General features: G+C 44.1%; 1 protein-coding gene across 3 annotated transcripts in view; it reads left to right on the top strand.

Annotated features, from left to right (window-relative positions):
- Positions 1–24,380, top strand: part of LOC126470008 (glucose-6-phosphate 1-dehydrogenase) — a 304,403-nt gene that overhangs the window by 169,682 nt on the left and 110,341 nt on the right. Inside the window, exon 1 of one of the 3 annotated variants that reach the window (XM_050097484.1) lies at positions 2,132–2,280. The exons of the other annotated variants lie outside the window; for them this stretch is intronic. The gene's annotated coding sequence lies outside the window, so the exon portion shown is untranslated. Of the gene's footprint in view, positions 1–2,131; positions 2,281–24,380 lie in introns of those variants that run through there. 3 annotated transcript variants of the gene reach the window in all.

Here is a 24,380-nt window from a genome sequence, read left to right as displayed (position 1 = left end):
AATAATAATAGCAATACTAAGTGTAGCGGCTACAACAGTATAGTAGCCATCGCAAGAATACTGTTTTGTTTTTCCGTCAATTAATCCTTTAATGTTACGAAGTGAATGATGTAGCTATTTCGGTGACGGCATTTTCATGAAATATTTCACCATACGGCAAAGAAACTGGTATAGGCTTGCTTATTCAAATACAGAGATATATAAACAGGCAGAATACGGCACTGCGGTCTGCAATGACTATATAAGACAACAAGTGTCTGGCGCAGTTCTTAGATCGGTTACTGCTGCTATAAAGGCAGGTTATCAAGATTTAAGTCAGTTTGAACGTGGTGTTATAGTCGCCGCACGAGCGATGGAACACAGCATCTCCAAGGTAGCAATAAAGTGAGGGTTTTCCCGCACGACCATATACGAGTGTACCTTGAATATCAGGAATCCCGTAAAACATCAAATCTCCGACATCGCTGACGCCGGAAAAAGATCCTGCACGAACAGGACCAACGAATCGACCAACGAGAATTGTTCAACGTGACAGAAGTGCAACACTTCCGCAAGCTGCTGCAGATTTCAGTGCTGGGCCATCAACAAGTATCAGCGTGCGAACCATACAACGGAACATCATCGATATGGGCTTTCGGGGCCGAAGGCCCACCCGTTTACCCTTGATAACTGCACGACACAAGGCCTTACGCCTCGCCTGGGCCCGTAAACACCGACATCGGTCTGTTGATGCCTAGAAACATGTTGCCTGGTCGAAGAAGTCTCGTTTAAAATTGTATCGAGCAGATGGACGTGTACGGGTATGGAGACAACCTCATGAACCCATGGACGCTGCATGTCAGCAGGGGACTGTTCAAGCTGGTGGAGGCCCTGTAATGGTGTGGAGCGTGTGCAGTTGGAGTGATGTGGACCCCTGATGCGTCTAGATACGACTCTGACAGGTGACACTTACGTAAGCATCCTTTCTGATCATCTGCATCCATTCATGTCCATTGTGCATTCCGACAGACAGCAGGACAAAGCGACATCCCACACCCCCAGAATTGCTACAGAGTGGCTCACGCATACTCTTTTGAAGGCAAACACTTCCGCTGGCAACCAAACTCCCCAGACATGAACATTATTGAGCATATCTGGGATGCACTGCAACGTGCTGTTCAGAAGAGATCTCCACCCCGTCGTACTCTTACAGATTTATGGACAGCCCTGTAGGGTTCATGGTGTCAATTCCCTTCAGCACTACTTCAGACATTAGTCGAGTCCATGCCACGTCATGTTGCGGCATTTCTGCGTGCTCGCGGGGGCCCTACACGATATTAGGCAGGTGTACCAGGTTCATTGGCTCTTCAGTATGTATATCTCAATTTTATTGTAAAATGTATTGAACAAAGTATGTGAGGAAGATGTTCATACATTCGTTTCACAACCTTACACTCAATCACATTGTGTCATACGTAAATGCTAGTATTTGAAAAAAAATGTAATTATTGGTAACATATGTAGCCAGTGTTACTGTCTTTTCCAAACAGTGATAACAGTAATATTCTTCTAAAATCAAGTTAGTTTCGTGCCCGAAATGCGATTCAATCCTTTTGTTTCTACCCCTCAAACAACTACATTTCTCCAGCCCCGAAACTGGATAATGACACCCAGATTTTGAATCACTGGCCTAGACCATGATGAAATAATAATAATGATGATAATAATAGTAACAGTAACTGATGCTGATGAAAGAAACTGCAACCTTCTGTGCTTTCATCCTCTTCGGTTTTTTTGCAAAAGATATGAGCGGGCCAGTCACGAAGTAACTTACAATGTGGACAATGGGAGCCTCTCTTCCCGCTCCACATCGTCACAGTTGACGCTGAGAGACATGTTGGCATTGCACACATACTTCAGTCCCCCGTCACACTCGTATGTTCAAGTGTTCCCCGCAGTCGGGAAAGTCAAGAAACGTTTTTTGGTGTGCTCGGGTAGCTTTCTATCATCGGCTTTCTCTCACGCACGGGTAGATTACGCGCGTCTCGGCGGGGAGGGTTGGCTGTCCCGTCCCTCCAGTCGCGAGCCGCGCGCGCCGCCGCCACGTCGTTCTCAGCTGCCGTGCGGTGGCGCCACTTTTGCACGGCATATCGCTTGGCCTTGGCGATGGCCCGCGAGTTGTGACTGGGCAGGAAGACGGGTACCGCTTCGCCACTATAGCTAATGAAGTGACGGCCCGTGCAAAAAGGGAGCACCGGCACGCAGAGGTGCTAGTGCGGGAGAACCAGCAGCGCCGAACAAGTAAGTCAGCACTCAGCTGCAGTTGTAGCTCGAGCTAACGCGCCGCCGCCTCGCCCGTCGCGAGACCCTGCACTTGGCTTACCGCTGCTAACCGAAGGTCGCAACTCGTTTCATCGAACTTATCATGTCGCAACCTTAGGTAACTCTTCTGCGTTACTAGTGTGCACCTCTGAAGTCTCTACTCTAGTACCCATTTCTTTTTTTACATTATTTGATCATATCGTCTTCCTATGGGCTATGATTCCACAATTGCCTTCACTTTGTGAGTTCATTTATCTGTCGCTAGTATTCCTTCGTTCTATTACTCCTTCTTGTTCGCTCTTCTTCTGAGGACGCTCTTCTTGCTTTCTCGTGGTTAGATTCACCACTTCCATTATTTTTGTTCTGAGCCTCTTTCCTTTTCCTAAATTTCTCTTTACTCATCCCACACTTTCCTAGATCCTGACATACTCCTTTCACACATGGAATTTGAGTCTATCTGTGCTATAGGAAAGTCAATATCATAGTTGCAGCCTTTTCGGCTTTCATTCTTTTAATACACCCATAGAAAGTCAGCCTTCTTTTTTTTTTTATTGTGGTTGAGATTTGTTTAGGATTTTTCATATGATTCCGTGTTTGCTCTCAAATGAAATGTAAACTCATCTGCTGTTACATGTTTTGGCCCCAAGGTCTTCCTTACAAATTTCTTTTCTTCTCTATTTCTGAGAGCCTGTTTCTGACAATTGTCTCTGCTGTGTATAAACATTCAGGTTTATCTATGGTACTGCAGTGTCTGAATTCGGCGTGATAATACAGGCATTTGTAAGTGTTCTGGCATAGTTCGAATGCTGTGTCCGTCTTTCTGGCTCTTTCTTCGATTGCTGCCTTCTCATTGTTGATTGCGGCGAGAATCTCGCCTAGGTACTTCTGTATTCTTTTGATTTCACGGCACACTGTTTTCATTGTCCACGCTGGATCTTTTGCAGCTATATTCGTGTACTCTGTCTCCCTAAAACAAATTTGCAACTCTGTCTTCTCTGCTGATTCTTTTATGACTTCTATTTGTTTGGTTGCAAAGTCCAGACTTCCCGCAATAATACTAGATCATGTCCGGAAGTGAGGCATTCGAAATTAAAGCCAGTCTTTTGATAACGTAATTGGATTAAGTTTGGGATATTGTGTCGCCTCATTTCTTTCCGCCATTCTTGGATTACCTTTTCAACGATACAATTAAATAGAACTCCTTGTCTTATTCCTGTTTTGATTTCAGCTTGTTCAGCTAGTTCTCCCAAGAATGTACCTTGTTTCCACAATGCAATTTTCACTTTGCAGCAGAGTGTGTGCTGATATGAGCAAAGGCAAAAGCCCCAAGTTCGAGTCTCGGTCCAGCACACAGTTTTAATCTGCCAGGAAGTGCCAATTTACCTTGTGATTGTCTTCGTCTGAGTTTGCTGTACAGATATTCTTGTCTTGTTATCTATTCGAAACTCTTTCACCACTTCTATAAATGTGTCTCTGTCTATAGTCACACGTGTTCTTAATATCAACAAATGTCAAGATCACCTTCTTATCTCCATCTACTATTTTTGGTTTTGATCGTGGTCGAAATGTTGAAGATCTGTTCTGCGCATGACGGTCCTTTCCTGAATCCTCTTTGGTAGTCTCCTAGTTGCAGATTTCTGTGACGATTATATTCCGTAGTGCTTTTGAGAATATCTTGTATGCAGCCGGAAGAAGTGATAGGTCTCTCTAGTTATTAAGATTTGTTTACTTCCCTTTCTTGTGTAACTGGTGAATGATTGCGTCAGTCCACGAATATGGGTTTTTTCTGTGGTGCAAACCGCCAATCTAGTATTGTCAGTACAGGGTGTAAAACAGGACATTTTGTACTTACATGTTTTGTGGTGCATAAACTATAAATTATGACTTCCTTTGTATAAAATATGTAGCAGTAAGATTTGCAATTTTTTACTAACTCCCCCCCCCCCCCCTTAGTGCTGTAGAGTTAAAGATACTCCTCGAAAGACTGAGCATTATTACACAGGTGATGCGGCTTAGCTCAGATTGACTTTTATACGATGATGCCACAGCTAAAGATATTATGGCCACATCACGACAGAGCCGTGGCATTTTTCTTGACACTCGCCTTATTTCTACAGCTCGGTTACCACTTTAAAGCCATTGGTAGGTGTGACGTGCTCCGAAAAGATTTATTCGATTTCACAAAGCTATATCTACTCAATGTATGAAGATAGAAACTTGACGTGAAATTTAACTTTCGCATAAAAAAACACCCTGTAGTTTTCATAGGTATCTGACTGCGACTTTCAGAAATCTTAGTGTTATTCTAGCAGCAATACTAATCTGTTCGTTTGACGTGCTCCAGCATTTTCACGATTTCGGTTATCTTTAACGCTAGAACACTGAAGGGGAGAAAATGTTGTATTGTTACAAAACCATCGTAAATTTTACTGCTCCGTATTTTATTCATATGAAGCCATAATTTATAGTTCATGAACTAGTATGTCACATACAAATAAGTACAAAATGTCCTGTTTCACATCCTGTACTGACAATCCAGATTGGGGAGAATCGCCAACCGCAATCGTAAACTCTACGACGGTTTAGTACTTTAGGTTTCATGACTTCGCCAGCAACAGGTGTTAAAAACTATTGTATCTCGTGTGAAGATGGGATTTAATAGATTGGTCGTGGCGCGACAGACCTGAAAAGAAAACAACCGTAAAATGCAGATCACTGATGTACCACATGCATGGCAATGTTGCGCGAAGCCTGACTTGCATCGGTCAAGGACTTCCCAGAGTAACCTGTCGAATGACGCGTTAACACCGGTCAGGAGAATCGTCCGGTGATGTGACGCCACATCACTTCGAAGAGTGTTTGTGTTTATTATGAAATGTTACTTCTCACGTAAATAATGTAAAATTGTACAAAATGCGTTTGAAACAATACTCCCTGAGTCATCAGTCAGTAATAAGCAAACACTATGCGAGTAAAGATCGGACTTTTTGTATGAGTGCACTGGGTCTGTGACGAGTTGTAAGTGGAATAAGATGTTTCGTCTGCCAGTGGCATGTGCTGTATTGGCACCCGAATCCCGTTTTGCATACAGTTTTAATCGTTTTGGCAACTGTAAAGACCTATTTTGGCTGAAAATGAGTTTGTTTGCCGCTTCCATCTGGCTTACGTGATTGGCGGGAGGCTGGATGGCACATCGTTTCGTGTACCGAACATAACATGCGATACTGGAACATAAGAAAAACTTTTATTCAGACCAGTGGACAGCACAACTCTAAAACACGGGACTGTTACTTAGGAGGAATCTGGTTCATGCACCAGTCATGCCAATGGTTTTTTTCCCGTTATTGTAAATCGTAAGATTTTTGCCGGTTGGAGTGTTTCCTGCCTTGCAATAAGTTTCATCATATGTCTCGCTTAGGTTTCCATAAGCAAGATACCACCTGCCAGGTTAGGCCCAAATGTGCTCTCCAATGTATGGTTTACCAAACAGGTTTTAGGTGCCAAGACGTCTTTGTTCCATAGCTGTCACTTCATTAGATAAAGTATTATACTTCCAAAAGACATACGATCTACCACGCTTTTGCGAAGATAGCTGATTCCTTTGAAATGAAATGGACGAGACCGATTTCCTTATCCATTCTCTTCCACCCAAGCTTGTATTCCATCTCTACGGACTACGTCGTCTACAGAGCGTTAAGCCTTAATCGTCCTTTTAAATCTGAGACTGGACGCTGCAAGTCAAGTTTTTTTGGCAGCCAGTTCTTTACATGTGAGGAAGAACGCATAGGGCTCTGTTCCATGCTTTTCTCATCCAACAACCCATACCAATTGTACGTAATCCTCTCCTTGTGCAGCGTTGCGGCTTGATGGCTCAGTCAATGTAATCATACAGCACGATGCAAAGGTCTCAAGCTTAAAGCGAAGTCGGGTTTTATGGCTCTTTTATGATATTTCTGGCGTTTTTTACAAACACACACACACACACACACAACACACACACAGATACACACACACACACACACACACACGCGCTATAGACAAGTCGTTAAATCCGAAAAAGAGAATGGTTCGACCACACACACACACACACACACGCTATAGACAAGTCGTTAAACCCGAAAAACAGAATGGTTCGACCTATCATGTGTAAATCTACTTTGACATGTCGTTTTCACCGGTGTGTAACTTAATCAGAATCCGATCTGAAAAAGTTTAACTGCCAATATGAACTGGTTTGTAGAGCGAAGCACTGAATCCGTCGACTGGAAAAAATTATACCGTATTTAAATTTGCAAAGACAAACTGTTTCTCTGTTGCAATTAGTTTACAATGCCGTAAAGTGTGTTCGTATCATTCTGGATTTAGAATTTCCTTAAGTGAAATAAGAGGATCACTCCCTAACCACGAAAAACACCTCCATATCATACCATCACCTGCGCCGGACTTCACTGCCCTCGAGCCATTCGCCAAACCGAAACCGATCCATCGGATAGCCTCAGGTTATACTGTGATTCGTCTCCTCAAATCTCTCGTTTCCAGCCATCCACTGTCAAATGGCGTTGCTCTTTACATCACCTCAACTGTCACTTAGCATTGGCTACTGAAATGTATCACTTACGAGGGACTGCTCCACCATTGTATCCCATTCTTTTTAACTCCACACGCACAGTCATTGTGCTAGCTGGAATGCTGGTAGCACTTTGACACTCCTTCCGATGATCTCACGCAACTTTTTACAACGACCCTCGTCAGATCCCTGTACCTCAGTATATGAGGTTTGCCTTACCTTTATGTAGATGTGGTTGTTCCTTCTTGTTTCCACATCACAGTCACATCAGCAGAAGGTGACTTGGACATCTTGAGAAGAACTGAAATGTCCCTAATGGATTTGTTTCTCAGGTGACATCCAATGCTTGGTCCACGTACGAAGTTACTGCGTTTCCTGACCGACCCATTCTGACTGCTTCTCTACTGACAACACAGTAGTCCTCAGTCCTTTTTATACTGGCGGGTTCGCCTCTCGTGACATCTAGTGGTCAATTCCGGAATTACATAGGGGTGTCCGTATACTTTTGATTAGAAACCTCTTTCTCAATAATCTTCTGACCATAAAAAATCTCTGCGTAGAGCCACTTGCTTAATGGAAGAAAAAGGTAAATTGTATATTCAGTGCTGTTTAGTAGAGCACGCTAAGTCCCCAATGATGAAGGGGACAATGTGGCTTGTGTACGCTGTTCAGACTGTCAACACAGAAGAGCCAAAGAAACTGGTACACTCGTTTAACATCGTGTAGGGCCCCCTTGAGCACGCAGAAGCGCCGCAACACGACGTGGCATGGACTCGACTAATGTCTGGAGTAGTGCTGAAGGAAACTGACACCATGAATCCTGCAAGGCTGTCCATAAATTCGTAAGGGTACGAGGGGGTGGAGATCTCTCTTGGTTGCCAGCGGATGTGTTCCTGGAGCCACTTTGTAGGAGTTCCGGACGTGTGGGATGTCGCATTGTCCTGCTGGAGTTGCTCAAGTCCGTCGAGATGCACAATGGACATGAATGGATGCAGGTGATCAAACAGAATGCTTACGTACGTGTTACCTGTCAGAGTCGTATCTGGACATCTCCAGGGTCCCACATCACTCCGACTACACACGCTCCACACCATTACAGAGTCTCCACCAGCTCGAACAGTCCCCTTCTGACATGCAGCGTCCATGGATTCATGAGGTTGTCTCCATACCCGTACACGTCCATCCACTCGATACAATTTGAAACGAGACTCGTCCGACCAGGCAGCATGTTTCCAGTCATCAACAGACGAATGTCGGTTTTGACGGGCCCAGGCGTGGCGTAAAGCTTTGTGTCATGCAGTCATCACGGGTACACAGTGGGCTTTCGGCTCCTTAACCCCATATTGATGATGTTCCGTTGAATGGTTCGCACGGTGATACTTGTTGATGGCCCAGCACTGAAATCTGCAGCAATTTGCAGAAGTATTGCACTTATGTTACGTTGAACGATTCTCTTCAGTCGTTGTTGGTCCCATTCTTGCAGGATCTTTTTTCGGCGTCAGCAATGTCGGAGATTTGATATTTTACGGGATTCCTGATATTCACGGTACACTCGTGAAATGGTCGTATGTACGGGAAAACCCCCACTTCTTTGCTACCTCGGAGATGCCGTGTTCCATCGCTCGTGCGCCGTCTATAACACCACGTTCAAACACACTTAAATCTTGATAACCTGCCATTGTAGCAGCAGTAACCGATCTAACAACTGCGCCAGACACTTGTTGTCTTATATAGGCGTTGCCGAAGGCAGCGCCGTATTGTGCCTTTTTATATATCTCTGTATTTGAACACACATGACTTGGCGCTTGTGTGTATATCGCGGCATAATTTAAAGCTTTGACCGAGCGCGCAATGTCACTTTATGTGAAGAACGGTTGTCAGCGCGGGAAGTTGCTTGTCATCTTTACCTAGACCACACTGACATCATTCGAACATTCAGCTGCTATCCTGATACACATAACATTGTTGATCTACCACATGGCGATCGCCTGCAGTCAACAACACCAGCTGGTAACCGATCTTGTAAATTGTGGCTCGTAGACATCCCGAGAAGATTACAACAGACCTGCGCGCTGCAGCAGAGTGGAATGCTTCGACTCAGCCCGTATCCGTCACTAAACGATCAGTTTGGTATCTACTCGTCAGCTCCAAGTAGCAGTCAGAACTGTGCATATCAAATAATTACCAGAAATAAAAAGAAATGAAATCACACCAAGTCTTACATTTTCTTTCAATTTTAACAGAGCCTCAGGCCCGTTCTTCACGGGAAGTGCGATGTTGTAAGATTACTCACGATGCACAGGTTCCGCCGGCGTTTACCGTGTAGACGGGGCCAGTTGCACAAGATTCCCGCATACAATCGTTTGTAGACGGAATAGGACGGATTGTATTCTGACGCGTATGAAGATGCTTGGCGCATGTGCAGACGGCTAAGTGGGGAGCCCAGCTGACAAACAGAGCTAAGTTCTTTGTGAATTGTGCAGCTGCTCCACGGAACATCATTTGTTCGTCTGATGAGTAGTTCTGGTGAAACATGTGCTATTTTCGGTGGGCATTATTTAAAGCTATATGTCAGTTACAGGTGCATGTATAAACAGACTTTCATAGAAACTTGTTCACTATTCTGTTATTGTTCTGAAAATATTTAAATGGCTTTTATAATGTAGATTTTTACATATGTGAGCTACTTAGTTTCATACAAACAGCAAGAAAATCATTAAATACAGCATCTATATTAACGACATAGGAGACGACCTGAGTAGCCGTCTTAGATTGTTTGCAAATGATGCTGTCATTTACCGTCTTGTAAAGTCATCAGATGATCAAAACGACTTGCAAAATGATTTAGATAAGATATCTGTATGGTGCGAAAAGTGGCAATTGAGCCTGAATAAAGAAAAGTGTGAAGTTATTCACGTGAGTACTAAAAGAAATCAGCTAAATTTCGATTACACGATAAGTCACACAAATCTGAACGCTGTAAATTCAGCTAAATACTTAGGGATTACAATTACAAATAACTTAAACTGGAACGACGACATAGATAATATTGTGGGTCGAGCAAACCAAAGACTGCGGTTCATTGGCAGAACACTTAGAAGGTGCAACAGGTCTACTAAAGAGACTGCTTACACCACGCTTGTTCGCCCTATTCTGGAGTATTGCTGTGGGGTGTGGGATCCGCATCAGATGGGACTGACGGATGACATCGAAAAAGTGCAAAGAAGGGCAGCTCGTTTCGTATTGTCGCGAAATATGGGAGATAGTGTCACAGACATGATACGTGAATTGGAGTGGCAGTCATTAAAATAAAGGCGTTTTTCGTTGCGACGGGATCTTCTCATGAAATTTCAGTCACCAGTTTTCTTCTACGATTGCGAAAACATTCTGTTGGCACCCACCTACATAGGGAGAAATGATTATAACGATAAAATAAGAGAAATCAGAGCTCGCACAGAAAAATTTAAATGCTCGTCTTTCCCGCGTGCCGTTCTAGAGTGGAAAGATAGAGAGACAGCTTGAAGGTGGTTCATTGAACCCTCTGCAAGACACTTTATTGTGAGTAGCAGAGTAATCACGTAGATGTAGATGTAGACGGTGACCGTTTAAAGTACAAGTAAGCATAGCAATCTTACAAAATTACATAAAATAGCTGATAGTCTCGAAAAATGAACTGAAGCCGTCGATCCGCTTGCTGGGAGTTGATAACTGCAGCAGACATGCGGAGCAGACGACTAGACACTACCGTGTGAACGCTTCTTTGTTGTTGGACGGTCTGTCGCGTGGAGCACTGCCGTAGACGACGACATTTTTGTGCGTGTCGCACATCCCGTAAAGACACAGTCTCCTTCGACGATCGCTGCAATTATAGTAAAGCTGTCGCACTTTCTCGATCTTGTGCGCCTCGCGCCCTGAAACAGCTGGCTAGTGACATCCAGAGGTGTCAGTCTCGTCCTTGAGTTCCCCTCGCCTATAAATACTGACGTTCATTTTTTTTTCACTTCCATTGTGAATCGGGTGCCAAAACTACACGATTTTAACTACGAGACAATGCAGACTGTCTATGGCAAACAGCCCCGAAAAGAGGAATTTGTTAATATCTAATATAAATTAGGCCGAGGGGGGGGGGGGGGGGGGAGATTATTTCCGCGTGAGGACTGGATGTGGTGTTGTCCTCATAATCATCGACACGCAAGTTGCCCAATGTAGCGTCAACTCCAAAATACTTGCAACTCGGTAGCTGAACTTCCGAGTCCGCAGCTCGTGGTCGTGCGGTAGCGTTCCCGCGCCCGGGTTCCCGGGTTCGATTCCCGGCGGGGTCAGGGATTTTCTCTGCCTCGTGATGACTGGGTGTTGTGTGCTGTCCTTAGGTTAGTTAGGTTTAGGTAGTTCTAAGTTCTAGGGGACTGATGACCATAGATGTTAAGTCCCATAGTGCTCAGAGCCATTTGAACCATTTTTGAACTTCCGAGGTGGGGACTCCCGGCCGTCAATACCATACGATCATTTCATTTTTTTCTCATTTCATTAATAGTCAGGCAGCAGTTAGAGTTGACGGTAAATTGAGTTCATGGTTCAGAGTAGTTTCAGGGGTAAGACAAGGCTGCAACTTGTCTCCAGTGTTGTTCATTTTATTTATGGATCATATGTTGAAAACAATAGACTGGCTGGGTGAGATTAAGATATGTGAACACAAAATAAGCAGTCTCGCATATGCGGATGACTTAGTTGTGATGGCAGATTCGATTGAAAGTTTGCAAAGTAATATTTCAGAGATAGATCAGAACTGTAAGGACTATGGTATGAAGATTAGCATCTCCAAATCGAAAGTAATGTCAGTGGGAAAGAGATATAAACTGATTGAGTGCCAAATAGGAGGAACAAAGTTAGAACAGGTGGACGGTTTCAAGTACTTAGGATGCATATTCTCACAGGATGGCAACATAGTGAAAGAACTAAGCGAGGTGTAGCAAAGCTAATGCAGAGAGCGCTCAGCTACGATCTACTCTCTTCTGCAAGAAGGAAGTCAGTACCAAGACTAAATTATCTGTGCACCGTTCGATCTATCGACAAACTTTGTTGTATGGGAGCGAAAGCTAGGTGGATTCAGATTACCTTATCAATAAGGTTGAGGTAACGGATATGAAAGTAGCTAGGATGATTGCAGGTACTAGTAGATGGGAACAATGGCAGGAGGGTGTCCACAATGAGGAAATCAAAGAAAAACTGGGAATGAACTCTATAGATGTAGCAGTCAGGGCGAACAGGCTTAGATGGTGGGGTCATGTTAAACGCATGGGTGAAGCAAGGTTACCCAAGAGACTCATGGGTTCAGCAGTAGAGGGTAGGAGGAGTCGGGTTAGACCAAGGAGAAGGCACCTGGATTCGGTTAAGAATGATTTTGAAATAATAGGCTTAACATTAGAAGAGGCATAAGCAGTCTTAAATGATGATGATGATGATGATTCATCCAGTTAAGTATTTTCTGAAGGTCTTTGTCTGGAGCGTAGCCCAGTACAAAAGCGAATGGTAGACGATGAGCAGTTCAGACAAGAAGAGAACAGAAGCTTTTGAAGTATGGTGCTATGGAAGAATATTGAATGTTTGATGGATAAATCACGTAACTGTTGAGAAGGTACTGAAAAGAAATGGGAAGAGAAGAAATTTATTCCACAACATGACTAAAAGAAGTGGTCGATTGGTAATACACGCTCTGAGGCATCAAGGAAAATCGTCAATTTGGTACTGGAGGGAAATGTAGGGGGTAAAAGTCGTAGAAAGTGATCAAGGGATGAATACAGTAAGCAGGTTGAAACGGATGTAGGTTGCAGTAGTTATTCGGAGATGAAGTTTTGCATGGGGTAGACCAGCGTGGATAGCTGCTTCCAGGTAGTCTTCGGAAACGAACAAGTACGAGAGAGGAAAAAAAAAACAACAACAACAGGCTTCGACACAGCTCGCCGGATCATTTCCTTGTAAAAACTAAACGAAACAATATTTTGCAAATTGCATAGCCATTGATTAATGTTGTATTCTGATGAGATCCTTCACTAGGCAGAGGACAGCGTACTGAAATCATTCTTCGTGCAAATAACCGAACGATATGGCGGAACATTGTACTGTACTCGTATCTCAATATATGCTGGTTTAAGTTTTTCATGATTTCCCTAAATGGCCTCTGTGAATTAAGGAATGATTAACTCATCAAGCCCACGACCGCACCCGGCCCCTGAATAGGTGGACAGTCTCTAACGACCTCTATTTCTTCCTGCTCCGGGCTTCGGGCTCCGCCACACACCTTCAGGTGGCTTGCGGAATATTGATGCACATGTATTGATGTAATGTAAACTCCAAACGGCCTTTCTTTGATTGCTAGCAAATTAAAACAACGTTGGCAGGAATCTCGAAAATGACTCTCTAGCTGGCGCATCGCTGGTGTGCTGTGTCCTGCTTCTGTGCAGCCGAGTACTGGTTCTTCACAGAAAATGTAGAGTGAGTGCAGCTGGCGAAAGTCGCAGATTCCGGTTCGGCGTGCCCCTTTAATCTGCCTCAGTAATTCCTAACAGCGTTCCGTCTGCTGCTTCTGAAATATTTCATCCATTAATAAATGTAAATGGTTTCATACTTCGAGTGCAATGTGTAGCGTAACGCAGAGGCGAAAATATTCCATGACGAAAACCACTACAAAAGGCAGGCTCGCAACAGGGAAGAGCAGAAGTCAGATTTCCATCCAGCCATTTGATTTGGGTTGGTTTTCTCGTATGTTGCCAAAGTCGCTCATAAGAATATCGCGATGGTTCCTAGAAATGTATCACACCCGAATATTTCTTTCGTACCTGGCCACCTGAACTAGCGATCCATCTTTAACGACTTTGGTTCTATGGGACGTTAAAAAGAGACGAAAAACGGACGATGAACAGCAAGATCCAAATTATTCTGGTGCTAAAACTTCCTGGCGGATTAAAACTGTGTGCCGGACCGAAACTCGAACTCGGGACCTTTGCCTTTCGCGGGCAAGTGCTCTACCAACTGAGCTACCCAAGCACGACTCACGCCCCGTCCTTACAACTTTACTTCTGCCAGTAACTCGTCTCCTACCTTCCAAACTTTACAGAAGCTCTTCTGCGAACCTCAGTTAGTAGAGCACTTGCCCGCGAAAGGCAAAGGTCCCGAGTTCGAGTCTCGGTCCGGCATACAGTTTTAATTTGCCAGGAAGTTTCATATCAGCGCACACTCCGCTGCAGAGTGAAAATCTCATTCTGGAAACATCCCCCAAGCTGTGGCTAAGCTATGTCTCCGCAATATCCCTCTGCAAGTTTCGCAGGAGAGCTTCTGTAAAGTTTGGAAGGTAGGAGACGAGGTACTGACAGAAGTAAAGTTGTGAGGACGGGGCGTGAGTCGTGCTTGGGTAGCTCAGTTGGTAGAGCACTTTCCCTCGAAAGGCAAAGGTCCCGAGTTCGAGTCTCGGTCCGGCACACAGTTTTAATCTGCCAGGAAGTTTCATATCAGCGCACACTCCGCTGCAGAGTGAAAATCTCATTCTGGTATTCGGGTGCTGTTTATCTGGCTAGCAGCTTATCTGTTCATAGTTCGGCTATTTTTGAACAAACAGAAAACGATGCCCGAAGTATTCTGCTATAGTTAGAACTAATATTATCATTTAAAATACAGATTCCTGCTTGTGAACACGTAGATGACGAAAACATCCGTTAGTAGTTGAATAACGATGCCCATAAAGCGACATTGCACCAGCTAAGTGATGTCGAAATAATAAACAAAATGTGTTCGATAGAAAAATAGACCGATCGATGAAACCTTGAGGCACTGAAATATGTTGTTCTGTTATTAGAGCATGGGAGACAGAATTCATCTGACTATACCGATCTTCTGACTCCTCGCAAAATGCGAATCGTCGTCAGGAAAGAAGTGAATGGAAAACGGAAACATGAAGAAAATGGACCATTATTGAATAAAAGTGAACTGAAATCGTGTGATACGAAATATAGTATAAGCGTAATTTTGTAAATACTGGGGTCGGATAAAAATATGGAAACTCCATGAGAAACGAAGCTTGAACATAAATGCAAATTCTAGCCAAGTCTGCAGGTTGCCATGTTGCATTTGACAACGAGCGGCACCTGTGCAAGGTTCTCAATACGTTGCGAGCGTCAGGACAGTGTTCTGTGTAGTTGTGAGTCCATTATATTGGAGCTAAGGGAATCAGATCAAACTTGGGTAGATTAATGGTGCTCCTATGATGGGCGCTTCTGTAACGAAGTTAGCCGGCCGGAGTGGCCGTGCGGTTCTGGGCGCTGCAGTCTGAGGCCGAGCGACCGCTACGGTCGCAGGTTCGCATCCTGCCTCGGGCATGGATGTGTGTGATGTCCTTAGGTTAGTTAGGTTTAATTAGTTCTAAGTTCTAGGCGACTGATGACCTCAGAAGTTAAGTCGCATAGTGCTCAGAACCATTTGAACCATTTTTTTGTAACGAAGTTAGTCGAAGTGTTTGGTGTTTCAAGAGGAACCTTATCGAAGATTTATACCGCATACAGAGAAAGTGGGAAAACGGCATCCTCTTAAGACGCAAAGCGGACGGAAGTGTGTGTTGAGTGAACGTGACAGACGGTCATTGAAGAGGAATGTGACGAGAAATAAGGGGACGACAGCTGCAAAAGTCACATCAGAACTGAACGCCGCACTCGCGAACCCTGTCAGCACCAAAACAACACGAAGGGAGTTCCATAAACGAGGCATTGCATGGCGAGCTGGAATTCCAAAGAATTTGTGATGCAAACGCCCGTAACAGGTAAAGGTGGTGCCAAAGCCATAAAACCTGGACTGTGGAGAAATGTAAAAAAAGTCATCTGGTCAGACGAGGGACTGAAACGTGTCGGATTCGGGGATGACTTGGTCAGCCATATCGCGTTATTCTTTGAACCCTACGGTTTCTTCAATATCACATCACTGCCAAGGATTATGTGCCATTCTGGCCGATTAGTGTGCAATATTTGTTCCCCAATGGTGACGCTGTGTTCCAGGGCCCCTGTTCGCACAGGTCTCATCGTCCAGGACTGGATTCATTCTCGCACCTCTCCTGGCCACGACAGGCACTAGATCTCAATATTATTGAGCCTTTGTGGTCTACTTTGGAGAGAAGGGTGTGTGATCGCTATCACCTCTATCATCGTTACCTGCATTTGACACTGTATTATAGGAAGAATGCTATAAGAGTCTCTTGAAAACCATACAGGACCTGAAACTTCTTGGCAGATTAAAACTGTGTGCCGGACCGAGACTCGAACTCGGGACCTTTGCCTTTCGCGGGCAAGTGCTTTATCATCTGAGCTATCCAAGCACGACTCACGCCCCGTCCTCACAGCTTTACTTCTGCCAGTACCTCGTCTCCTACTTTCCAAACTTCACAGAAGCTCTCCTGCGAACCATGCAGAACTAGCACTCCTGCCGGCCGGGGTGGCCGAGCGGTTCTAGGCGCTACAGTCTGGAACCGCGCGACCGCTACGGTCGCAGGTTCGAATACTGCCTCGGGCATGGATGTGTGTGATGTTGGGGTTGGGTTGTTTGGGGAAGGAGGCCAGACAGCGAGGTCATCGGTCTCATCGGATTAGCGAAGGATGGGGAAGGAAGTCGGCCGTGCCCTGTCAAACGAACCATCCCGGCATTTGCCTGGAGCGATTTTTAGGGAAATCACGGAAAACCTAAATCAGGATGGCCGGACGCGGGATTGAACCGTCGTCCTCCCGAATGCGAGTCCAGTGTCTAGCCACTGCGCCACCTCGCTCGGTCCCGTGTGTGATGTCTTTAGGTTAGTTAGGTTTAAGTAGTTCTACGTTCTAGGGGACTGATGACCTTAGAAGTTAAATCCCATAGTGCTCAGAGCCATTTGCACCAACTAGCACTCCTTGAAGAAAGGATCCTTTCTTCCGGGAGTGCTAGTTCTGCATGGTTGTCAGGAGAGCTTCTGTGAAGTTGGGAAAGTAGGAGACGAGGTACTTGCAGAAATAAAGCTGTGAGGACGGGGCGTGCGTCGTGCTTGGGTAGCGCAGATGGTAGAGCATTTGCCCGCGAAAGGCAAAGGTCCCGAGTTCGAGTCTCGGTCCAGCACACAGTTTTAATCTGCCAGGAAGTTTCATATCAGCGCACACTCCGCTGCGGAGTGAAAATCTCATTCTGCATACAGGACCTGTATTTATGTATTACAAGACGACTGGAAGCTGTTTTAAATGGCTACTGGTTTCATACACCGTATTAGGCATGATAACGTGTTGTGCCTGTGGTGTTTCCATACTTTTGTCCAACTCTTGTATGTTTTCAGTTTCTGGCGAGTAACACGTAAGTAGCCCAGTGGACTTTGAAATGTGACATGTTGCATATTTTGTGAATACAATTAATGGTAGTTTCCCGCGAAAACTCTTGTGTTTTGGATTATCCGTGCTTTTCTGTTATGCGTGCAGTCTCGGATCCGCATTTATCCGGCTAATCGAAAACGTGCTGTAGGGACTACTTGCTGAATTTAGTTATACAAAAAGAAGGTCTATAAAACGTAATGTTCGAAGAAAAATGAACATTGTAATATCACAAAAAGTCAATAACCATATGCCCGTTAAATGGTTATTCTACCTCCCAATCGTTTGTAAGTCAAAGCTGTCGTAGCAGAGGGATTCCTCTACTCTTTCACGTGTTTATGTAATTAGTGGTGCGCTAATGAGATCTCTAACAGTGACTAATCAAGCAACGATAATGTTATAAGCCGTCTTGCTAGCATAGTTAACGTGTGGCGTTCGCTACTTGTAGGTTACGTAGCTAACATGTATCTATTATTATACGCAAATGAGTGTAAAGCCGTCTACTTCGTACTAAATATTATACTGGGACTAGCCAAGTGACAACAGTTTTCTGTGTGAAAAAAAGTTTCACATTGAACGTTTTTGTGATATCTATTGAGTAAGTCGAGTCGCAAATACGGAGCTATCTGACTTCGCTACTACGGATATCGATTCCGTCCTTTACACGGCAGATCAACCGAGTGTATTAATTAACTGATTCATAGGAGACTAGCTGTATCCAGTTGCATTTCCTTAACTGGATTAACAACCGATGCATTAAATTTACTACACGCTTTCGGACAAATGACACCAGTGTCGCGCACTTACAATTCAAACACACACAAAAAAATGAAAATGAACGAAAAAATTACACCTTACACAATGAGGAATTACCTTTGGCGGTCAACAATTGTACATGAAGGTAACCTAATCTTGGGTTTATTTACTTATTCTTCAGTATTGCTGCCTATTATCTGGATTGCTAAATATGCCATTCAACCTATACATGGAGGTCCATTGATAGTGACCGGGCCAAATATCTCACAAAATAAGCATCAAACGAAAAAACTACAAAGAACGAAACTCGTCTAGCATGAAGGGGGAAACCAGATGGCGCTTTGGTTGGCCCGCTAGATGGCGCTGTCATAGGTCAAACGGATATCAACTGTTTTTTTCTTTAATAGGAACCCCCATTTTTATTACATATTTGTGTAGAACGTAAAGAAATATGTATGTTTTAGTTGGACCACTGTTTTCGCTTTGTAATAGATGGCGCTGTAATAGTCACAAACGTAAAAGTACGTAGTATAACGTAACACTACGCCAGTGCGGACGGTATTTGCTTCGTGATACATTACCCGTGTTCAAATGGACCGTTTACCAATTGCGGAAAAGGTCGATATCGTGTTAATGTATGGCTATTGTGATCAAATTGCCAAACGGGCACAGCTATGTATGCTGCACGTTATCCTGGACGACATCATCCAAGTGTCCGGACCGTTCGCTGGATAGTTACGTTATTTAAGGAAACAGGAAGTCTTCAGCCACATGTGTAACGTCAACCACGACCTGCAACAAATGATGATGACCAAGTAGGTGTTTTAGCTGCTGTCGCGGCTAATCCGCACATCAGTAGCAGACAAATCGCGCGAGAATCGGGAATCTCAAAAACGTCGGTGTTGAGAATGCTACGTACATCAATTGCACCCGTACCATATTTCTATGCACTAGGAATTGCATGGCGACGACTTTGAACGTCGTGTACAGTTCCGCCACTGGGCACAAGCGAAATTACGGGACGATGACAGATTTTTTGCACGCGTTCTATTTAGCGACGAAGCGTCATTCACCAACTGCGGTAACGTAAACCGGCATAATATGCACTATCGGGCAACGGAAAATCCACGATGGCTGCGACTAGTAGAACATCAGCGACCTTGGCGGGTTAATGTATGGTGCAGCATTATGGGAGGAAGGATAATTGGCCCCCATTTTATCGATGGCAATCTAAATTGTGCAGTGGTTCAAAATGGTTCAAATGGCTCTGAGCACTGTGGGACTTAACTTCTAAGGTCATCAGTCCCCTAGAACTTAGAACTACTTAAACCTAACTAACCTAAGGACATCACACACATCCATGCCCGAGGCAGGATTCGAACCTGCAACCGTAGCGGTCTCGCGGTTCCAGACTGTAGCGCCTAGAACCGCTCGGCTACCCCGACCGGCAATGGTGCAGTGTATGCTGATTTCCTACGTAATGTTCTACCGAAGTTACTACAAGATGTTTCATTGCATGACAGAATGGCGATGTACTTCCAACATGATGGATGTCCGGCACATAGCTCGCGTGCGGTTGAAGCGGTATTGAATAGCATATTTCATGACAGGTGGATTGGCCGTCGAAGCACTATACCATGGCCCGCACGTTCACTGGATCTGACGTCCCCGGATTTCTTTCTGTGGGGAAAGTTGAAGGATATTTGCTCTCGTGATCCACCGACAACGCCTGACAACATGTGTCAGTGCATTGTCAATGCATGTGCGAACATTACGGAAGGCGAACTACTCGCTGTTGAGAGGAATGTCGTTACACGTATTGCCAAATGCATTGAGGCTGACGGACATCATTTTGAGCATTTATTGCATTAATGTGGTATTTACAGGTAATCACGCTGTAACAGCATGCGTTCTCAGAAATGATAAGATCACAAAGGTACATGTATCACATTGGAACAACCGAAATAAAATGTTCAAACGTACCTACGTTCTGAATTTTAATTTAAAAAACCTACCTGTTACCAACTGTGACTATTACAGCGCCATCTATCACAAAGCGAAAAAAGTGGTCCAACTAAAACATTCATATTTCTTTACGTACTACACGAATATGCAATAAAAAATGGGGGTTCCTATTTCAAAAAAACGCAGTTGATATCCGTTTGACCTATGGCAGCGCCATCTAGCGGGCCAACCATAGCGCCATCTGGTTTCCCCCCTTCAAGCTAGACAAGTTTCGTTCTTTGTAGTTATTTCGTTTGACGCTTATTTTGTGAGATATTTGGCCCGGTCACGATGAATGGACCACCCAGTATAAGGGGTGAACATTAATAAAACCGACAAACTGTAAGGACAGTTTCATGATTGGAAATGGAGCAAAAAAATGCCCTATGAACATATGTCCGGAAACGTATCGTTTCCACGGTAGCTGACGCTGACGAATGACAGTTCCTCTGACCACGTTCCATGTGTTCCTTGTGTGTTGCAAGCTGTGTGACCGACGCAGCGTAGTGTAAGCAGTGGAATGGTCCTGTATTCATGTCGGGAACATACTGCGATGGTGCTTGTGTACGGACAAGCAGATAGTAACGGTCAAGAGGCAGCACGGCTATACCAAAACAAGTACCCTCACAGACACCAACCACATCAAACAACGTTTCAAGCCCTTTTTGGGCGTTTGTGTGATTACGGGTCCTTTCAGATAGACCAACGTGCAGGGAGGCGGCAGACTGTGCGTACACCAGATCTGGAGGACCTGGTTTAGCAGGGTATTGAGACGATCCGTTGTACAAGCTCCAGGCAAATGGCCCGCCAACACGGTGTAAGCAAAAGTACGATTATGTGTATCCTGCATCACGACCACTAGTATGCCTATCACCTGCAAGCCCATGGAGGCCACTTTGAACATATGTTCTAACATGGATGCGATGCAGCTCTGTACTGTTGTAGGACGATTTGTTGCCGTTGCACGCACACCGTCCATTTCCGGACACATGTTAATAGGACCTGTTTTCATCCATTTCCAGTCAGGAATCCGTCCTGCAGTTTGTCGGTTTTATTAATGTTCACCCGGTATAAATTTGAAAACTGAATAAATCACGGAATAATGTAGATAGAGAGGTACAAATTGACACACATGCTTGGAATGACATGAGGTTTTATTAGAACCAAAAAAATACAAAAGTTGAAAAAATGTCCGACAGATGGCGCTTCATCTGATCAGAATAGCAATAATTAGCATAGCAAAGTAAGACAATGCAAAGATGATGTTCTTTACAGGAAATGCTCAATATGTCCACCATCATTCCTCAACAATAGCTGTAGTTGAGGAATAATGTTGTGAACAGCACTGTAAAACATGTCCGGAGTTAAGGTGAGGCATTGGCGTCGGATTTTGTCTTTCAGCATCCCTAGAGATATCGGTCGATCACGATACACTTGCGACTTCAGGTAACCCCAATGCCAATAATCGCACGGACTGAGGTCTGGGGACCTGGGAGGCCAAGCATGACGAAAGTGGCGGCTGAGCACACGACAATCACCAAACGACGTGCTCGAGAGATTTTTCACGCGCCTAGCAATATGGAGTGGAGCGCCTGGTTCTAGTAAAACCCCATGTCATTCCAAGCATGTGGGTCAGTTTTTACCTCTCTATCTACATTATTCCGTGGTTTATTAAGTTTTTAAATTTATACTGACTTTTTGATCACCCGGTATAATAAAAAGTGTGTATGATAATTATTACTCTTTCCTATTTACTGACACTACAATTAAAACTAGTACTACATAGAATAAAGACAAAAAGAAGGAAAAAAATAATTTTTTATCACTACAAATCCACTATTGACCCCTTAACGAACAACTCAACAACTGGCACGACTTTTTGTACTACTGCTTCAGTGACTACTATCGATACAGTTCTCTATTGTTCTTTCATTAGTGTCATCGTTTCCTTGCTTAGGTAATTGATCTCTAGTATAGACGGTTGTTCTGACCACTTAATCCAGCCTGAAACTACCCCAATCAACAGTTAATGCATTCCATGGGCGTAGGGCAGCACATAAGCAGCGTCTCCACCTTGCAAATCGATTCCATGAATCTCTCTAACATCTCAGAATCTACATTCCTTCCTTTGATTTTACGCGATGGACAATCTTGAAGACAGTTTCTTTCAGCGATCGCTGACCTCAGTTGCGTTCTCTGCATCTGTACGGAATGTTGACTAGCGGAGATGGCAGCATGCAAGCGTGAGGTTTAATACCTTGTGAAATCTTTCATGGCCTTCCTGGATACCGTGACTGCAGTGTCGCGCAAGATGCGTCAGGTCACCTCGTTTTGGAATCCAGCGTCCTTAATGCCCGACCTTCAGCCGATGCAGCTTCTTAGAGCACACAGTCCCACAACGCATGCCTAAACTGCCACAGGTGCAAGTATTGTTCATCTGTCTTTTAATATTATACAGGTACGTACCATGTGAGTTTTGACCGGTCATTAATCAGTCCATCCGTCTCGATTACAAAGTGCAATATTGTATTAATTTCTTCGTATTGGCCTCAAATCCAAGAAAATGACTCCCATTTTCCTGATTTCCCGGTCGAACGTCATATTTCCAGAATTGACGGCAATGTATCGTTCGCAGTCGTACAGTAGGCGTATGTCAATCTCTGTAGCACAGCTCGTTACAGTCTTCTTACTACTGAAACTGTGTAATCTGTAAAACTAGACGGTCGCACCACATCCCACAATTGACGTTAATAATAATTGATGGTGTGCCCTAATTGTTTTTAACAGAAGTCCGAATTGTCTATTTGGATTTTTATAATTCTGTGCTTCACCTTTGTAACTCTCTTGCCTACCTTCTCTGTATGTTGGGAAATTACAGCGATTTTTTGACTCTGTCTCTACAGAATATAGTGGCCGTAGTAATTAACAAACTCCTCACATCTTCTGAAAAGTTTTACTGCAGGCCCTAGTAAGTGCCTTATCACTATACTTACACTTTCGAGGGCTGTTGAACGTCCATAAAAATGTTATATTTAAATAAACTTAATTGCTTCAATATCTTGGAAGATAAAAAAATTGCAAGTATTACCCATGTGCCAAAATACACCCTCACGAAGTATTACTTATTGAAAATCTTGTATTGTCAACAGTTCTGGAAGTGTGATTCTTCAGTTTCTCCCGGCGTATTTGTTGCTCGAACAGTCCGCGAGTATACTGCCGCTTCATAGTGTCCAACGGGCACAATATTTCGGCGATCAGACATGTCGCCATCGTCAGGTGCGCTGACGAACTGGGTTGCGGTGGTTGATGCGACCAGATATAACGTCTTTGTTTTAATTAGTCACCCTAACATGTTTATCATATCTGTGACACTTTCTCCTTTATTGGGCCTTAACACAAAGCGAGCTGCCCTTATTTGAACTTTAAATCGGCCGCCCGCCCTCAGGAGCTCAGTTCGTCAGCACACCTGACGATGGCGACATGTCTGATCGCCGAAATATTGTGCCCGTTGGACACTATGAACCGGCAGTATACCCGTGGACTGTTCGAGCAGTTCTGGAAGTGTTTGAAGCTAATAGCTTACACTACTAACCTTGCACATCGTCCCCATAGGAAACGTGATGATAGAACTGGCGTGATAAAAAAATAGATCCGCGGTGATCCTTCGAGCAGAGAGATGACAGGTCTACGTCTACATGAGTATGATAGATCTACACCTACATCATTAACTCTGCAATTCACACTTAAGTGTTTGACAGGGGGTTCATAGAAATAATTTGGCTATTTCTCGACCATTTCACTCTCGAATAGCACGTGGAAAAAATGAACACCTAAAGCTTCCCGTCTGAATTCTAGTTTTTCTTATTTTATTACAATGGCCATTTCTCCCTATGTAGTAGTGGGAGTCAACAAAATATCTTAGCATTCGGAGGAGAAAGTTGGTGACTGAAATGTCGCGAAACGATTTCACTGCAACGAATAACGTCTTTGGGAGAGGGGGGGGGGGGGGGGTTGGGTTGTGGGGGTTGAAGGGACCAGATATAACGTCTTTGTTTTAATGAATGTCACCCTAACATGCTTATCATATCTGTTGTGACACTTTCTCCTTTATTGGGCCTTAATGCAAAACGAGCTGCCCTTATTTGAACTTTTTGTATGCCCTCCGTTAACCCTATGTGGTAAGGACCCTGTACTGCACAGCAGAACTCCGGAAGACTATGGGCAAGCGTAATGTAGGCAGTCTCTTTAGTAGGTTTGTTGGATCTTCTAAGTGTTCTGCCAATAAAATGCAGTCTTCGGTTCACCTTCCTCACTTCATTTTTAATGTGATGGTTCCAATTTAAGTTGTTGTTAACTGTTGTACCTAGGTATTTAGTTGAATTGACAAC

The sequence above is a fragment of the Schistocerca serialis genome, chromosome 3, assembly GCF_023864345.2.
Source record: "Schistocerca serialis cubense isolate TAMUIC-IGC-003099 chromosome 3, iqSchSeri2.2, whole genome shotgun sequence".
Lineage (NCBI taxonomy): Eukaryota > Metazoa > Arthropoda > Insecta > Orthoptera > Acrididae > Schistocerca > Schistocerca serialis.
The sequence above is the reverse complement of the archived record's forward strand: the minus strand, read 5'-3'. Positions and strand labels throughout refer to the sequence as shown.